Below are 18794 nucleotides of genomic sequence, written 5' to 3' on the forward strand. Positions count from 1 at the left end.
AGATAGAAGAGACGATCTCAGAAGAAAAACATACCATAGAAACATTGACACGACAGTCAAAGAAAATGTAAAATGCAAAAATCTCCTAACCCAAAATATCCAGGAAATCCAGGACACAATGAAAAGATCAAACCTAAGGTTAATAGGTATAGAAGAGAGTGAAGGCTCCCAACTCAAAGGACCAGTAAGTATCTTCAACAAAATCATAGAAGAAAACTTCCCTAACCTAAAGACAGAGAGGTTCATAAACATACAAGAAGCCTACAGAACTCCAAATAGATTCAACAGAAAAGTAATTTCTCTTGTCACATAATAGTTAAAACACCAAATGAACAAACCAAAGAAAGAATATTAAAATCAGTAAGGGAAAAAGGTCAAGTAACATATAAAGGCAGACATATCGGAGTTACACCAGACTTCTCACCAGAGACTATGAATGCCGGAAGATCCTGGACAGATGTCATACAGACCCTAACAGAACACAAATGCTAGCCCAGGATACTATACCCAGCAAAACTCTCAATTACCATAGATGGAGAAACCAAGCTATTCCATGACAAAACCAAATTTACACAATATCTTTCCACAAATCCATGCCTACAATGGATAATGGATGGAAAACTCCAACACAAATAGGGAAACTACACCCTAGAGAAAGCAAGAAAATAATCTCCTTGCAACTAAACCAAAAGAAGAGAGACACACAAACATCATTACACCTCTAAATAGAAAAATAACATGAAGCGACAATCATTATTCCTTAATATCTCTTAGAATCAGTGGACTCAATTCCTCAAGAAAAAGACATAGACTAATGGACTGAATACACAAGGAGCACCCAGCACTTTGTTGCATACTGGAAACACACCTCAGAGACATAGTTGGACACTACTTCAGAGTAAAAGGCTGGAAAACAACTTTCAAAGCAAATGGTCTGAAGAAACAAGCTGGAGTAGCTATTCCAATATCGAATAAAATAGACTTTCAACCAAAACTATCAAAAAAGGTAATGAAGGACACTTCATATTCATCAAAGGAAACATCCACCAATATTGACTCTCAATCCTAAATGTCTAGGCTCCAAATAGAAAGTCACCTACAATCATAATGGAAACCTTACTAAAGCTCAAAGCACACACTGCACTGCACACAATAATAGTAGGAGATTTCAACACCCCACTCTCATCAATGGACAGATCATGGAAACAGAAATTAAACAGAGACATAGAGAAACTAACAGAAGTTATGGACTTAACAGATATTTATAGAACATTTCATCCTAAAACAAAAGAGTATACTTCTTCTCAGTACCTCACTGTACCTTCTAAAAAACTGATCATAAAATCGGTCACAAAACAGGCCTCAACAAGAAGAATGATATAATCCCATGCATCCTATCAGACCACCACAGACTAAGGCTGGTCTACAATAACAACAATAACATCGGAAAGCCCACATAGACATCGGAGTTGAACAAAGCTCTATTCAATGATAACCTGGTCTAGGAAGAAATAAAGAAACTGAAGACTTTCTAGAATTTAATGAAAATGAAGGTACAACATACCCAAAAATATGGGACACAATGAAAGAAGTGCTAAGAAGAAAACTCATAGATCCGATTGCCTCCAAAAAGAAACAGGAAAGAGCATACATTAGCAGCTTGACACCGGACCTACAAGCTCAAGAAGAAAAAGAAGCAAATACGCCCAAAGGAGTAGAAGGCAGGAAATAAACTCAGGGCTGAAATCAACCAAGTAGAAACAAAGTGGACCATACAAAGAATCAACAAAACCAGGAGCTGGTTCTTTGAAAAAATCAACAAGATAGATAATTCCTCAGACTAAGCAGAGGTCACAGACAGTGTATGCAAATTAACAAAATCAGAAATGAAAAGGGAGATATAACAACAGAATCAGAAGAAATTCAAAAAATCATCAGATCCTATTACAAAAGGCTATATTCAACAAAACTGTGAAAATCTGGAGGAAATAGACAATCTTCTAGACATATATGAGGTACCAAAGTTAACTCAGGATCAGATAAACCATGTAAACATCACCATAACTCGTAAAGAACCAGAAGCATTTATTAAAAGTCTCTGAACAAAAAGAGCCTATAAACATATGGGTTTAGTGCAGAATTCTATCAGACATTCATGGAAAACCTCATACCAATACTGTCTAAACTTTTCCACAAAATAGAAACAGACAGAGCACTACCCAATTCCTTCTATGAAGCCACAATTACACTTACACATAAACCATGCAAAGACCCAATGAAGAAAGAGAACTTCAGACCAATTTCCCTTATGAATATCTATGCAAAAATACTCAATAAAATTCTTGCAAACCGAATCCCAGAACACATCAAAACGATCATCCATCATGATCAAGTAGGTTTCATCCCAGGGATGCAGGGATGGTTCAATATGTGGAAATCCATCAACGTAATTCAGTATATAAACAAACTCAAAGAGAAAAGCCACATGATAATTTCATTAGATGCTGAGAAAGCATTTGACGAAATTCAACACCCCTTCATGATAACTGTCCTGGAAATATCAGGAATTCAAGGCCCATACCTAAACAGTGTAAAAGCAATATACACTAAACCAGTAGCTAACATTAAACTAAGTGGAGAGAAACTTGAAGCAATCCCACTAAAATCAGGTAGTAGACAAGGTAGCCCACTCTCTCCCTACTTATTCAGTATAGTACTTGAAGTCATAGCCAGAGCAATCAGACAATGAAAGGAGGTCAAAAGAATACAAACTGGAAGGGAAGAAATCAAAATATCACTATTTGCAGATGTATACTTAAGTGACCCCAAAAGTTCCACGAGAGAACTATTAAGACTGATAAACAACGTTAGCAAATTGGCTGGGTATAAAATTTACTCAAACAATTCAGTAGCGCTCCTCTATTCAAAGGATAAACAGGCTGAGAAGGAAATAAGGGAAATGACACCCTTCACAATAGTCCCAAAAAACATAAAATACCTTGGTGGGACTCTAACCAAGCAAGTGAAAGATATGTATGACAAGAACTTCAAATCTCTGAAGAAAGATATTGAAGATCTGAGAAGAGGGAAAGACCGCCCATGTTCATGTATTGGCAGTGTTAATAGAGTAAAAAATCGCTGTTTTGCCAAAAACAATCTACAGATTCAATGCAATCCCCATCAAAATTCCAGCTCAATTCTTCACAGAGTTAGAATGAGCAATGGGCAAATTCATTGGAATAAGAAAAAGCAAAACAAAACAAAACAAAACAGGACACCTAAAATTATCCTTAAGAGTAAAATAACTTCTGGGGCAATGACCGTTCCTGACCCCAAGCAATAATGCAGAGCAACAGTTATAAAAACTGTATGGTATTGGTACAGAGACAGGCAGATTGCTCACTAGAATAGAATTGAAGACTCAGAAATGAACCCATACAACCATTGTCACTTGATCTTTGACCAAGGAGTTGAAACCATCCAGGAGAAAAAAGCTACCATTTTCAACAACTGTTGCTGGTTCAACTGGAGGTCAGCATGTAGAAGAATGCAGATCGATCCATTCTTATCACCCTGTACAAAGCTTAAGTCCAAGTGGATCAAAGACCTTCAAATAAAGGCAGATATACTCAAACTAAGAGAAGAAAAGATAGGGAAGACTCTTGATCACATGGGCACTGGAGAAAATTTCCTGAAGAAAACACCAATGGCTTATGCTCTAAGATCAAGAATGAACAAATGGGACCTCATAAAACTGCAAAGCTTCTGTAAGGAATAGGACTAGTACCTGATTTTAGTGGGATTGCTTCAAGTTTCTCTCCACTTAGTTTAATGTTAGCTATTGGTTTAGTGTATATTGCTTTTACACTGTTTAGGTATGGGGCTTAACGTGGATCTCTTGACCCTTTAGGTTCCCTACAGTGATTACCAAAACCAACATCTGCATCTCATTTCCTTTACACAGGTTATCAAACCTTCAGAGTCAGTCCTCTCCTGATTTGGAAGTTCCTGCCTTTCAGATCCTACAGGCATATCTGTTAGTACAAAAGACTAAGAAGTTCTTTCAGATAAGGGAGGAGGTGACACTTAACAAACAACAGCATCTTTCTCAGCGCCTGAATGCCGAGTTCCTGCTACTTCCTGTCTGGACACCAGCAATACTTTCCCAGTGCAAGCACCCTCAGCACTCCTGGCAGGAGACATGGTGGCTTTTGCTGTTGAGAGGGTTGGTAAAGCTGAGAGGAGCTCTCAACTAAGGGGAGCGTTTGTGGTGCTCCCTAAGTTGGTGGACTGCTTCTTCTGCTATAGGGTTTGACGTGGAACTCACTATCTGGAGATTTTTGCCTTTGGCTGAGTCAGACACAGGTGTGGCATTTTCAGGTCCACGAGTTCACCCTGTTACATGTCCCTTCTTATCAAGGGGCAAGCAGTCGGGCCCTGGAGGTGTGAGGGTGAGTACTTCTGGGACTCCTCTGAAGAAGCAGGAGTGTTGTCTGAGTGCTGCACTGCAGTCCACACAGGAATTCTGAGACACATCATCAACCTTTACATCACCTGAACTGAACTCCTGTGGCTTAGAGGTTTTGTCAACTACAAAAGATGAAGTGGACTTAGTTTTCATTTCATGTCCCCTATCCAAGAGTGTGTTCCCATCAAAATTTTGGGCCCCTCTCGAAGAACTTTCTTCATCTCAAAAGATAAATGCACGTGCAGCAGTGGCTTTGGGTGGTACCTGTCAGTGTCCTGCCTGACAGGGGTGACAGTTGGGAAGGCTGAAGGTGAGGTCTGCATCAGCATGGGGGCCACCAGGTGAGGTTCTGGTGGCCCGAGCACGTCTTCCTTGGCATCACCTTCTACAGGGCAACTTGGAGTTCTTGGTGGCTCTGGAGGAGGAGAATCTTATTTTCCACTCTCAGTGGGACTAACCATATTTCCAGTGATAAATTTCATTACCGTTGGGGATTTTCTGCTTTCCGTAAATTTCACACAGTTGTAGCTGTTTATCAGGTAGTTGGACACTAGGTCTATGAACAAGTTCACACTGCTCCTTGTTTGTCCTGCAGAGTGCCTTTGTGTGTAAATTAAATACATTAAATCCCCTGGAATCCCCCTGCTTTCAGTAAGCTCCACGTGGAATCTATGGCACAAATCGCACCTGTTGGTCACAGCCTGCACCGCAATGAACACGAGCAGGCCCGTCCTCATGTTCTCGGTATTTCTTCATTTAGCTTACCACATCCAGAATAGAATCACATGGTGAAGGAGCATCATGGTCTGGCCAGTCCACGTGATGAAACTGATAGAGCCGATCCGATTCATTTTGAAATGACATAAAAATATACCATTGGATAGTCTGTTCTTGCTCGTCCCTTTTCACAAGACATTTTAAATGGCGTAAATGTCATAGAATCTTCTCCATACAAAGGCCACGGTACTCACACTTTTCCCCCTTCCCATCTCAAATTCTCCATAGGACATTACGAAGATCACAACATTGTACTCCCATATCATCCTCCAGAAATCTAGGACTGCATTCGCCAAAGGCCCTTAGGATGGCACTTATGCTTTTGGCTATACACACCCTTAATAAAATTTGCATCGATGTAATCGGAATCTTGGGATGGAGTCTTCAAAGTCAATTTAACAGATCTGTGATCTGTGATCAACATGATTCCCGGGTTAAGGTGTCCTCCCCATTGTGGTCAGGACTCTTCATGACCTGGACCCTCTGGATGAACCTCCTCAGGATCTCCACTTGCTCCGGTGTCCTCCACCCAGAACCCCTCCTGCCCGCCGTCAACCTGTGCACAGCAGCACTGTCTTCACCAGCTTGCTCCTGCTGGAACTCCCTCCCTGCGCATGCGCGTGCTAGTTGCTCCAGCAGCTGAAGCTGCAGTGGCAAAGCCAGTCTCCCCCCCACCCCGAAACTTAAAAGCAGCACAGCTTTCCCCACTAGGAGGCAAGGCTCTTTGGGCTAGCGCCAGCCCCAACCCCCAGCTCACCCCATCCTCCTTCCCTGCCCTTTTCAGTCCAAGAAACCCCTCAGCCACAGGAAAGCCATTCAACCTGCCCCCTACCCGGTTCTGGGCACACTCCCAATCCCCCCAAACCAGCCACAGCCTTAGGTTTTAATAGACTCTATTAATAAACTACAACGTTTGGACTAAATTTTTGGATGCTTTATAAAGCAGTTTCTCTGAATATCTCCACATTGTTATTTTGCTAAATATTCTGTTGTTTGATTTCATTACGCAAATTCCATATCCTAAAGCTTTATTTGAATGACACCGCTCATCAATGACCTCAACTACTGTTCAACTGACTCTTTGATTACAGGATCAGTGGTGAGGTTGCCAGGTCTATTCGATGCCATCAATAAACCAGGGAGCCTTTATAATTCGATACGATTTAAAATGGGCTTTCAATAATAAAAGTGAAACTGGTTTTTTATTTCATTAATTTGGACAGTAACTGAGGAAACAGGAGTTCTGATGCATTTGCAGGGGTAATGTAGGTATTCGTGGCAATTTAGTGATCTCCAACATTCTTTGTACTGCCACTGCTATAAAATCAGCCTTTTTGAGTTAATTATTTCTTGTTCATTTTGTATCCCACTCACTGCCCCATCCCAGTCACACTCTCCCACAGTCCTTTCCTCTATTCCTGCTCCCCTTCTCCTCTGGGAGGTTGAGGCCCCTGCACTACAAGTCTCTTGGAGACTAGAGGCCTTCTCTCCCCCTGAGGCCACACAAGGCAGCACAGCTCGAAGGACATAACTCACACAGGCAACAGCCTTTGGGATAGACCCGCTCCAGTCATTTGGGACCTACATGAAGTCCAAGCTGCACATGTACTACACATGTGTCCAGGATGCCTAGGTTCATCCTGAGTATGTTGGTTGGTTGGTGGTTCAGTCTCTGAGAGCCCAAGGGTCCAGGTTACCTGACTCCGTTGATCTTCCTGTGTTTTTACCCCCACTCCCCACCTCCTTAGGTCCCCCATCCTTTATCTGTTGCAGATTTCCATCCATTCTCATGGCCATCTGGCTGTCTCTCTTGTCCCTCCCCACATCTGACCCTGAACCTCCCCATTTCCCTCCTTTACCTCACTATTCCAAACAGGAGGAAATAGTGCAGCAAAGCAAGACCAAAAATTAGCAGGTCAAACTCCAACTCTGCGTCTCCACGTCTGTTGTCAAAGGGCTCTTCAGATCTCCAACTCCTTTCAGCTTTGTTGAGTGCAATTCCCTTCTCTGTCTCTTGGGCTGGGTCCATACCCTTTTAGCAACTTTCCTCAGCGGGGATACAGTACCTCTGGCATCTCTACGTCTCAGAGTCTCCAAGGTAATTCCAGTTTAACCTTCAATAGGTAGAATTGGGGGAAGGCTGGCACAATCTGAGGGGAGAGCAGCCCTATGGGAGGACCAGCAATCTCAATTGACCTGCACCCCCATGATATTTGAGACACTGAGCCAACAACCAGGCAGCATACACCAACTGATATGAGGCCCCTGACACATAGACAGCAGAGGACTGCCTGATATGGTCTCAGTGAGAGAAGATGCACCTAACCCTGGAGAGATTTGAGGTCCCAAGCATAGGGATAATGTGGTGTGGTGGGTGTTTCATGGTGGGGACATTCTCTTGGGGACAGGAGAGAGGGAGGAAGTATGGAATTTGGAGGGCTGGGGGTGGGGGCAAGACCAGGAGGGAAATGAAGTCTGGACTATAAAAAAGGATTAAAACTATTTAATAAAAATACAAAAGTAAAATTACTTCTAGCACAAAAACAAAACAAACAACAAACAACAACAACAAAACAAAAACAAAAACCAACCACAGGTCTTCCTACTTTCCTTTAAGTCCAACAGTATTTTTGTCAGCTGCATCAGTATCAGAACTTTCTCGCTGTTGTAAAAGTGCTATCATTGCCCCCATGTTTTTAACAAACCTGGTCCACTTCAGAACATATGTGTCAGTGTTCTTTTTGATGAGGTTGAGATAAAATATAGTGACTTAAACGATGCCTGTTACATTGGACTTGGACAAAGCAAACCAACACAAGGAAAAGAGCCTCAAGAGAAGGCACGAGAACCAGACCCATTCATTCATATACTCAGGAGTCCATAAAATATTAAACTGAGACACCGAGTAAGCCATTCTCAGACTCACACTTCTTCTACTGTTCCTGAGATTCAGTCCCCAAGTCTCATCTCCAAATTGGTAGCAGAAAACCTGTTGCAGTATCTTACCTCTCTGACCTTATCCCCAACTGTGATGGTTTGCATATGCTCAGCCCAGGGAGTGGCACTATTAGGAAATGTGGTCCTGTTGTAGGTGTGGCCTTGTTGGAGTAGGTGTGCCATTGTGGGTATGAGCTTTAGCCAGCATTATGGTATCAGCCTTCAGATGAAGATGTAGAACTCTCAGCTCCTCCTGCACCATGCCTGGATACTGCTGTGCTCCTGCCTTGGTGATATTGGACTGAATCGTTGAACCTGCAAGCCACCACCAATTAAATGTTGTCCTTGTAAGAGTTACCTTAGTCATGGTGTCTGTTCACAGTAGTGAAACTCAAACTACGACACAAAGTGATCGCAAAAACCTTTTCTCCCAACCATTCTTCCCCAAACTCATCTCATTATCCTTGCCTCCAACACCAGCAAGCTTTCTCTGGCGACATACCTGCTAAGCAGGCCAGGGAAATAGGCTCACAGAAAGTATCCTATCAGACAGCACACAGCAACCACACGCTCCTAAAGTCCAGGGAGGAAGCAGAAACCAAGGAACAAAACATTCATCCAACAGAGACCAGACCAGATATCATCATCCAGACCCATATGCATCTATGACTGCACAAGAACGGAAAGGAAAAGCGCAGCCTACCCATCTAAAACTGAAGCAGCCTACTTGTAAAACCAATGTACTACTATTACTGCACTTACAGTTCAATTCTGCAATAAGAAAGCACGTGGAATTGCTCCTAAAACACTGAATCAATTTGCTTCTGAAGAGCAGCATGTGCATTCCTAAGGACAATAAAATTGTTAAGAGCCCTGAGAAAATGGTAGAAAACTTTGTGATAGCAAAGACTTTGCTTTACCAATAAACATTACAACTGAGAAGTACTGTGACACAAGGGGCATTGATCTGAATGCAGAGGAGATCAGATTATTATGCTTTTATCACTGCATCAGGACACTGATTGAACAAGAAAGAAACAAGAGAGCACAGCATGTGCCTCTGTAGCTGAAGCTGTACATGGTGGGATTTTAGAAAAATCCACACAGATTCCATTAAAATACTGCGCAAGAGCAGATTGACATCTACCTGGGTACTACTACTGCAGTGATATAGAAACTCCATTTTCAAGGATACGAGATAACTCCTAGAACTCCCAAGTTGCTTGCTTCAGCACAGCAGCACGTATGTTCCTAACTAGGCCAGGGTTGTAAGAACCCAGAGAAAATGAAAGCACTTTTCCAACAACAAGAGCTTTGATATCTCGATGGACATTACAGCAGAGAAGTCCTGTGATACAAGTCAGGACAGATTTACAGAAAGACAGAGAAAATGCGACTATTACTGTAGCATTGCGGCAGGATGATGACTGAACAAGAATGGACTAGGACAGCACAGCATGTGTCCAGACTGAAGCAGTACACAGTGGCACCATTGAAAACCACAGCTGTGTGATTTTTAAAGGACTATACTAGCATATACTTTCTTATACCACTGTATTACTACCACAGTGATATCTTAATGTCATCCACAACAAAGTGTATGAGATTACTCACACCACTATGAAGTTGTGTGCTTCAGAAAAGCACCACACACATTCCTAAGTGGATTGAGTTTGTTAAGAATATAGTGATCTTTTTTAGACCAGTAATATTTAGACTTACCCTAGGTCTCTAGGCCATCTAGTCTCTGGAAGTAACAATAAGATGTCTCCTAATGGTATTCTGTCATATTCATAGATCAGTGTCTTATTGATAGATCAGGGACTTTTTCAGCCATACCCAGAGAAGATTCCTTCTGCAGCAGACAGGAACAATATGCTAGACATTGCAAACACACACACACACACACACACACAAACACACACACATGCACACACACATCATACACACACACACACATGGCACAACCTGCATATACACATATCATACAGAGAGAGAGAGAGAGAGAGGCAGAGAGAGAGACAGGCAGACAGACAGACAGACAGACATAGATATAGACACACACCTTGGAACACAGAGCTCTATATGAGACGTTTCAATCAAATCCCTATCCTCAGAGTGCAGGAAACTCCGAAAAGAGGAGGCAGAGAAACTGTAAGAGACAGAGGAATTGTGGGATACCAGTATGGAGTACACAAAGCCTTCTAAGCCAACATGATCAAAGCTCATATGAACTCAAAGACTGAAGCAGCAAGCACAGGGCCTCATCAGTCTACAGCAGGTCCTTTGCATATATACTACAATTTTCACATTAAGACTTTGATAGGACTCTTAAATGTGTGACCAAGTTGGTCTCTGATTCTTTTGCCTGCTCTTGGGCTTCTTTTATTTTTCTGTTGGCCTGTTTTGTCCAACTTTGCTATGATGCTTTTCTTATATCTTACTATATTTTGTTGTGTTCTGTTGTTATCTCTTTGAAGCTGGTTCTTTTCTGAGGAGAGACAGAAAGGGAGTGGGTGTGGATGGGAGAGGAGGTGGGAAGGAACTGAGAAAATAGAGGGAGGGGAAGCTCTATTCAGGGTATGTTGTATGAGAAAAGAACCTATGTTTAATAAAAAGGAAAAATGAGCAACAAATAACCTAGAAAGTCTACAAACAGGAGGAAACGTCAAATCCTGTAAGTTGTGTGTCTTAGGTTTTACTGCTGTGAACAGTCACCAGCATATTTGCTTCTAAGTGGACTGTGGCTGTTAAAGACGCAGTGGAAATTATGCCACTTTTACAAAACCAGAACTTTCTTTTTTTTTTTGATGCAGTTTATGAAGTAGCACTGTCCCATAAGTGATGATGATTGAAAACAAATCAGAGGATTGGATCGCCATATAGTAGCACTTAAGTAAACCCTGACTGAACAAGAATGAAGTAGGAGAACACACCATATGCATGTGTAACTGAAGCAGTGCACAGGGGCATCCCTGAGGCACAGTTTCACATGTGAATAAAACACCTCACAATGGCTTATTTGCCGAAACCTATGACAGTGATGATTAACCTAATTCCGTTTACAAAGCATCACAGGAGACTGCATCTACAACTCTAAAGTTGCTTTCTTCAGAACTGCAGCGATATGTACTCGATTGGACCAGAACTGTTAAGAACACAGGTACTTAAACAAGAAACTAGGTAGGCTGACTGCGAATCCTCTCTTCTCCTGTTTCTCCAGATTCAAACTCCCCCTCTCATCTTAAGCTGTTCAGCAGAATATTTATGGCAGCCTTCACTGCCCACCCCACCCCTTGTACCCATTTCCCGTCGTGTCCACAGATCTTCCCATTCCAACCTTCATCCTCCTTGCTTCATCCCAGAACTGCAGACAAGCCAAGGACCATTTCTGCCTGGGAAAGAAATAGACTGAAGGCTGAAGCCTGATTTATCCCTCTCCTTCTGTAACTCCAGATTCACAGCCTCCCCCAGTTTTATCCTCTGCAGCACAGCAGTAAAGCGGCTGCACTCTCTTTTTTCTCTGATCTCATCTTCAGGAAAACACAAATCTTGCAAAGAAATGAAAAATTTCAATTCCTGAACATGAAAGTACAATCACTGAAGAAAACGCAAAAATGGGTAAATACTGGAAATGAAAAATTTGATGATATAAACAGGAACTACAGAGGTAAGTTTCACCAACTGAACACAAGAGACCAAAGAAAGAATCTCAGGTGTTGAAGACTCAATAGAAGAAATGGATTTATCACCCTTAAATGTTAAATTTAAAAACTACCTACAGAAAACCTACAGGTAATCTGGGGGACAATGAGAAAATAAAATCTAAGAATATAAAATATAAGAATAATAGAGGAAGGAGAAGAAACCCATCTCATAAGCCCAGGAAATATTTTTAACAAAATCATAAAAGAAAATTTACTAGTCCGAAAGATGGAGATGCCTATAAGGAAGTGTACAAGAAACATACAGACCAGCCAATAGATTGAAACAGAAAAGAAGGTCCCTTGGAACAGAATAATTTAAATATTAAATGTACAAACACAGACACACACACACACACACCTTTTATAAAACAAGAAAGGATTATGGGTGTGGTGGACATATCACGAGTTTAAACATTTGGGAAGCAGACGCAGAGGCAGGAAAATCTCTTTTGTGTCAGATACACACTTAAGCAAAAAGACTCATTTACACGGCTCTAGAAAACAAAGGACATGTAAGTAAGGCCAGCTACGTGCACTCTAACAAGAGCAGGCCATATGTGCACTATATTTATGACTCACTTTTGCTTCCCTCTGGGTAAATTTATCCTGGCCTCCTTGGGCACTGTTTACACATGACACATCAGATATACATTCAGCTGCACACTCATACGCATAACATTAAAAACAAGTAAAATATTTTAAAAAGCATTCCTAAAATACAGGAAGTCATACTTATGCAATTTAAATGTACCTGTTATTGGGCCCTCATCTAGTATCAGGGACTTTAGGAAGTCATGGAGAATATCTTACCTTAAAGCTTGTGCTTCTCAAGTTACTGCCTGCCACCTGGCAATCTTGTTAGAAATCAGTTGCTGCTAGTGTGGGGTTTGGACTGGAGCCTGGGAATCCGTATTTCTAAAAATTCTTAATGATGGCAAAATTTCTCATCTGTGGATCACTTTGAGGAGCAGATACATCTGAGATCTCAGATGTTTAAAATGACTCTTTGACTGTGCCCATGGACAGATCAAGAATGAAGACCTGATGTCTGTTTGAGATTCAGCCATCAGTCTTGTTTTGTCTGAGGAGATTTAGACTGGCAGGCAACAAAGCTGGTATATTTACTTGCAGAATGCATTCTCTTGTGAGAGTTGCTTTGGCCCTGATGTCTCTTCTCAGCAATAGAGTAGTGACTAAGACAGAAGTTGTTACCAAGGAAAAGAGTATTGCTCTGACAGGTCTGTCCATGCTGCTTGTTGGCAAAATGTGGACTTTGTTTTGGGAAAGCAGTCTGAACCCATTAAGAGGAGATCAATGGGCCATCCCAGTAGGAGCATGGGAGTTATTGAGAGAGACTTAATTGGGGGCATCCAGCTCAAGAGGTTTTAGGTAAGAAACTTTAGTGAGTGGCCTATAGGCTACTGTGACATTTTGGTGAATAACGTGGCTGCTTTCTGCTATTGTTAAAAAAAAAAAAAACTGCCCGTGGACACACCGCAGAATTTTGCACTGTTGGCATTAGCAGAGGAAATTCAAAACAGCCTAGTATTTACTCTGACATTTGGTTATTAGTGGTCACTCTTACTCAGATCTATAATGAAAAGGAATACATTGAGTAAGGAAAAATACAAAATGTAATGTCTGAGAAGAAAAGGAGCTCCAGGATATGTAATGGAGGTAAATGTGGTGCCCAAGCAGATAAAAGTTTGAACAAAAGCCTGATGCTTAGTGAAATAAAGGGAGCACTAATGTCAGGGCAAGGCCTTACGCAGCTAAGCTTCCAATATGGAAAGAACATTTAAAGCAAATTTAGGACAGTGTGGGGTGACGTATGCCTTTAGTAACAGCACTTGGGAGGCAGAGGCAGGGGAGTTCAAGCAAACCTGGTCTACAGAGTGAGGTCTAGGATAGCCAAGCTAGGTAGTAAAAGCCAGAAAGTTGGTGAAAATGTAATTGAATGAGGGGACCATGTTACAGCACCAGCATGCAGAAACACTCGGCAGTGTGGGCAATATGATTATAGCTTTAGAGAGAAGGTTACAAAAAAAGAGGATAGGGGCCTCTCCCTCTACATTTAAGTAGAACTGCCTACTCCTGGCCTGTGTCAGGGAACATCCCTACAAGGAGGCTGAGAGAGGCCATTAAACAAATCTGTGAAAGTTGAACTGGAATTACCTTGAAGACTCTGAAAATTAGAGATGCAAGGGGTACTGTATCCCCGCTGAGGAAAGTTGCTAAAAGGGTATGGACCCAGCCCAAGAGACAGAGAAGGGAATTGCACTCAACAAAGCTGAAAGGAGTTGGAGATCTGAAGAGCCCTTTGACAACAGACGTGGAGACGCAGAGTTGGAGTTTGACCTGCTAATTTTTGGTCTTGCTTTGCTGCACTATTTCCTCCTGTTTGGAATAGTGAGGTAAAGGAGGGAAATGGGAGGTTCAGGGTCAGATGTGGGGAGGGACAAGAGAGACAGCCAGATGGCCATGAGAATGGATGGAAATCTGCAACAGATAAAGGATGGGGGACCTAAGGAGGTGGGGAGTGGGGGTAAAAACACAGGAAGATCAACGGAGTCAGGTAACCTGGACCCTTGGGCTCTCAGAGACTGAACCACCAATTTATATGGAGCTCTTTGATCCACTTGGACTTAAGCTTTGTACAGGATGATAAGAATGGATCGATCTGCACTCTTCTATATGCTTTCCTCCAGTTGAACCAGCAATAGTTGTTGAAAATGGTATCTTTTTTTTTTCTCCTGGATGGTTTTAACTCCTTTGTCAAAGATCAAGTGACGATGGTTGTATGGATTCATTTCTGAGTCTTCAATTTTATTCCAGTGAGCAATCTGCCTGTCTCTGTATCAATACCATACAGTTTTTATAACTGTTGCACTGCATTATTGCTTGGGGTCAGGAACGGTCATTGCCCCAGAAGTTATTTTACTGCTAAGGATAATTTTCTTTCTTTCTTTCTTTCTTTTTTATTAACTTGAGTATTTCTTATATACATTTCGAGTGTTATTCCCTTTCCCGGTTTCCGGGCAAACATCCCCTTCCCCCCTCCCCTTCCTTTTGGGTGTTCCCCTCCCCATCCTCCCCCCATTGCCGCCCTCCCCCCAACAGTCTAGTTCACTGGGGGTTCAGTCTTAGCAGGACCCAGGGCTTCCCCTTCCACTGGTGCTCTTACTAGGATATTCATTGCTACCTATGAGGTCAGAGTTCAGGGTCAGTCCATGTATAGTCTTTAGGTAGTGGCTTAGTCCCTGAAAGCTCTGGTTACTTGGCATTGTTGTACATATGGGGTCTCAAGCCCCTTCAAGCTCTTCAAGTTCTTTCTCTGATTCCTTCAATGGGGGTCCTATTCTCAGTTCAGTGGTTTGCTGCTGGCATTTGCCTCTGTATTTGCTGTATTCTGGCTGTGTCTCTCAGGAGCGATCTACATCCGGCTCCTGTCGGTCTGCACTTCTTTGCTTCATCCATCTTGTCTAATTGGATGGCTGTATATGTGTGGGCCACATGTGGGGCAGGCTCTGAATGGGTGTTCCTTCTGTGTCTGTTTTACTCTTTGCCTCTCTATTCCCTGCCAAGGGTATTCTTGTTCCCCTTTTAAAGAAGGAGTGAAGCATTCACATTTTGATCATCTGTCTTGAGTTTCATTTGTTCTAGGCATCTAGGGTAATTCAAGCATTTGGGCTAATAGCCACTTATCAATGAGTGCATACCATATGTGTTTTTCTGTGATTGGGTTACCTCACTCAGGATGATATTTTCCAGTTCCACCCATTTGCCTACGAATTTCATACAGTCATTGTTTTTGATAGCTGAGTAATATTCCATTGTGTAGATGTACCACATTTTCTGTATCCATTCCTCTGTTGAAGGGCATCTGAGTTCTTTCCAGCTTCTGGCAATTATAAATAAGACTGCGATGAACATAGTGGAGCACGTGTCTTTTTTATATGTTGGGGCATCTTTTGGGTATATGCCCAAGAGAGGCATAGCTGGATCCTCAGGCAGTTCAATGTCCAATTTTCTGAGGAACCTCCAGACTGATTTCCAGAATGGTTGTACCAGTCTGCAATCCCACCAACAATGGAGGAGTGTTCCTCTTTCTCCACATCCTCTCCAGCATCTGCTGTCACCTGAGTTTTTGATCTTAGCCATTCTCACTGGTGTGAGGTGAAATCTCAGGGTTGTTTTGATTTGCATTTCCCTTATGACTAAAGATGTTGAACATTTCTTTAGGTGTTTCTCAGCCATTCGGCATTCCTCAGCTGTGAATTGTTTGTTTAGCTCTGAACCCCATTTTTTAATAGGGTTATTTGTCTCCCTGTGGTCTAACTTCTTGAGTTCTTTGTATATTTTGGATATAAGGCCTCTATCTGTTGTAGGATTGGTAAAGATCTTTTCCAAATCTGTTGCTTGCCATTTTGTCCTAACCACAGTGTCCTTTGCCTTACAGAAGCTTTGTAGTTTTATGAGATCCCATTTGTCGATTCTTGATCTTAGAGCATAAGCCATTGGTGTTTTGTTCAGGAAATTTTTTCCAGTGCCCATGTGTTCGTAATGCTGCCCTAATTTTTCTTCTATTAGTTTGAGTGTATCTGGTTTGATGTGGAGGTCCTTGAAGGCTACTGATTTATTTGAGTTAATTTTATACCCAGCCACTTTGCTGAAGTTGTTTATCAGCTTTAGTAGTTCTCTGGTGGAACTTTTGGGATCACTTAAATATACTATCATATCATCTGCAAATAGTGATATTTTGACTTTTTCTTTTCCGAACTATATCCCCTTGACCTCCTTTTGTTGTCTGATTGCTCTGGCTAGAACTTCAAGAACTATATTGAATAAGTAGGGAGAGAGTGGGCAGCCTTGTCTAGTCCCTCATTTTAGTGGGATTGCTTCAAGTTTCTCTCCATTTATTTTAATGTTAGCAACTGGTTTGCTGTATATGGCTTTTACTATGTTTAGGTATGGGCCTTGAATTCCTATTCTTTCCAGGACTTTTATCATGAAGGGGTGTTGAATTTTGTCAAACGCTTTCTCAGCATCTAATGAAATGATCATGTGGTTTTGTTCTTTCAGTTTGTTTATATAATGGATCACGTTGATGGTTTTCTGTATATTAAACCATCCCAGCATGCCTGGGATGAAGCCTACTTGATCATGGTGGATGATTGTTTTGATGTGCTCTTGGATTCGGTTTGCCAGAATTTTATTGAGTATGTTTGCATCGATATTCATAAGGGAAATTGGTCTGAAGTTCTCTTTCTTTGTTGACTCTTTGTGTGGTTTACGTATAAGAGTAATTGTGGCTTCATAGAAGGAATTCGGTAGTGATCCATCTGTTTCAATTTTGTGGAATAGTTTGGATAATATTGGTATGAGGTCTTCTATGAAGGTCTGATAGAATTCTGCACTAAACCCGTCTGGACCTGGGCTCTTTTTGGTTGGGAGACCTGTAATGACTGCTTCTATTTCCTTAGGAATTATGGGGTTGTTTAACTGGTTTATCTGTTCCTGATTTAACTTCGGTACCTGGTATCTGTCTAGGAAATTGTCCATTTCCTGCAGATTTTCAAGTTTTGTTGAATATAGGCTTTTATAGTAAGATATGATGATTTTTTTAATTTCCTCTGAATCTGTAGTTATGTCTCCCTTTTCATTTCTGATTTTGTTAATTTAGACACACTCTCTATGTCCTCTAGTTAGTCTGACTAAGGGTTTATCTATCTTGTTGATTTTCTCAAAGAACCAACTTTTGGTTCTGTTGATTCTTTCTATGGTCCTTTTTGTTTCTACTTGGTTGATTTCAGCTCTGAGTTTGATTATTTCCTGCCTTCTACTCCTCCTGGGTGAATTTGCTTCTTTTTGTTCTAGAGCTTTTAGGTGTGCTGTCAAGCTGCTGACATATGCTCTCTCCTGTTTCTTTCTGCAGGCACTCAGCGCTATGAGTTTTCCTCTTAGCACAGCTTTCATTGTGTCCCATAAGTTTGGGAATGTTGTACCTTCATTTTCATTAAATTCTAAAAAGTCTTTAATTTCTTTATTTCTTCCTTGACCAGGTTATCATTGAGTAGAGCATTGTTCAATTTCCACGTATATGTGGGCATTCTTCCCTTATTGTTATTGAAGACCAGTTTTAGGCCGTGGGGGTCTGATAGCATGCATGGGATTATTTCTATCTTTCTGTACCTGTTGAGGCTCGTTTTTTGATGAATTATATGGTCAATTTTGGAGGAAGTACCATGAGGAGCTGAGAAGAAGGTATATCCTTTTGCTTAAGGATAGAATGTTTTATAAATATCTGTTAAGTCCATTTGGCTCATGACTTCTCTTAGTGTGTCTACATCTCTGTTTAATTTCTGTTTCCATGATCTGTTCATTGATGAGAGTTGGGTGTTGAAATCTCCTACTATTATTGTGTGAGGTGCAATGTGTGTTTTGAGCTTTAGTAAGGTTTCTTTTACGTATGTTGGTGCCCTTGTATTTGGGGCATAGATATTTAGGATTGAGAGTTCATCTTGGTGGATTTTTTCTTTGATGAATATGAAGTGTCCTTCCTTATCTTTTTTGATGACTTTTAGTTGAAAATTGATTTTATCTGATATTAAAATGGCTACTCCAGCTTGCTTCTTCCGACCATTTGCTTGGAAAGTTGTTTTCCAGCCTTTCACTCTGAGGTAGTGTCTGTCTTTGTCTCTGAGGTGTGTTTCCTGTAGGCAGCAGAATGCAGGGTCCTCATTGCATATTCAGTTTATTAATCTATCTCTTTTTATTGGGGAGTTGAGGCCATTGATGTTGAGAGATATTAAGGAATAGTGATTATTGCTTCCTGTTATATTCATATTTGGATATGAGGTTATGTTTGTGTGCTTTTCTTCTCTTTGTTTTGTTGCCAAGACGAT

At 41.4% G+C, this 18794-nt stretch overlaps 1 pseudogene; it reads right to left on the reverse strand.

Annotated features, from left to right (window-relative positions):
• Nucleotides 1-4252: 4252 nt before the first annotated feature.
• On the reverse strand, nt 4253-5607 carry Ptpn12-ps1 (protein tyrosine phosphatase, non-receptor type 12, pseudogene 1; annotated as a pseudogene).
• Between the last annotated feature and the right edge of the window lie 13187 nt (nt 5608-18794).

Source organism: Rattus norvegicus, chromosome X (assembly GCF_021556685.1).
Source record: "Rattus norvegicus strain SHRSP/BbbUtx chromosome X, alternate assembly SHRSP_T2T, whole genome shotgun sequence".
Taxonomy (NCBI): Eukaryota; Metazoa; Chordata; class Mammalia; order Rodentia; family Muridae; genus Rattus; species Rattus norvegicus.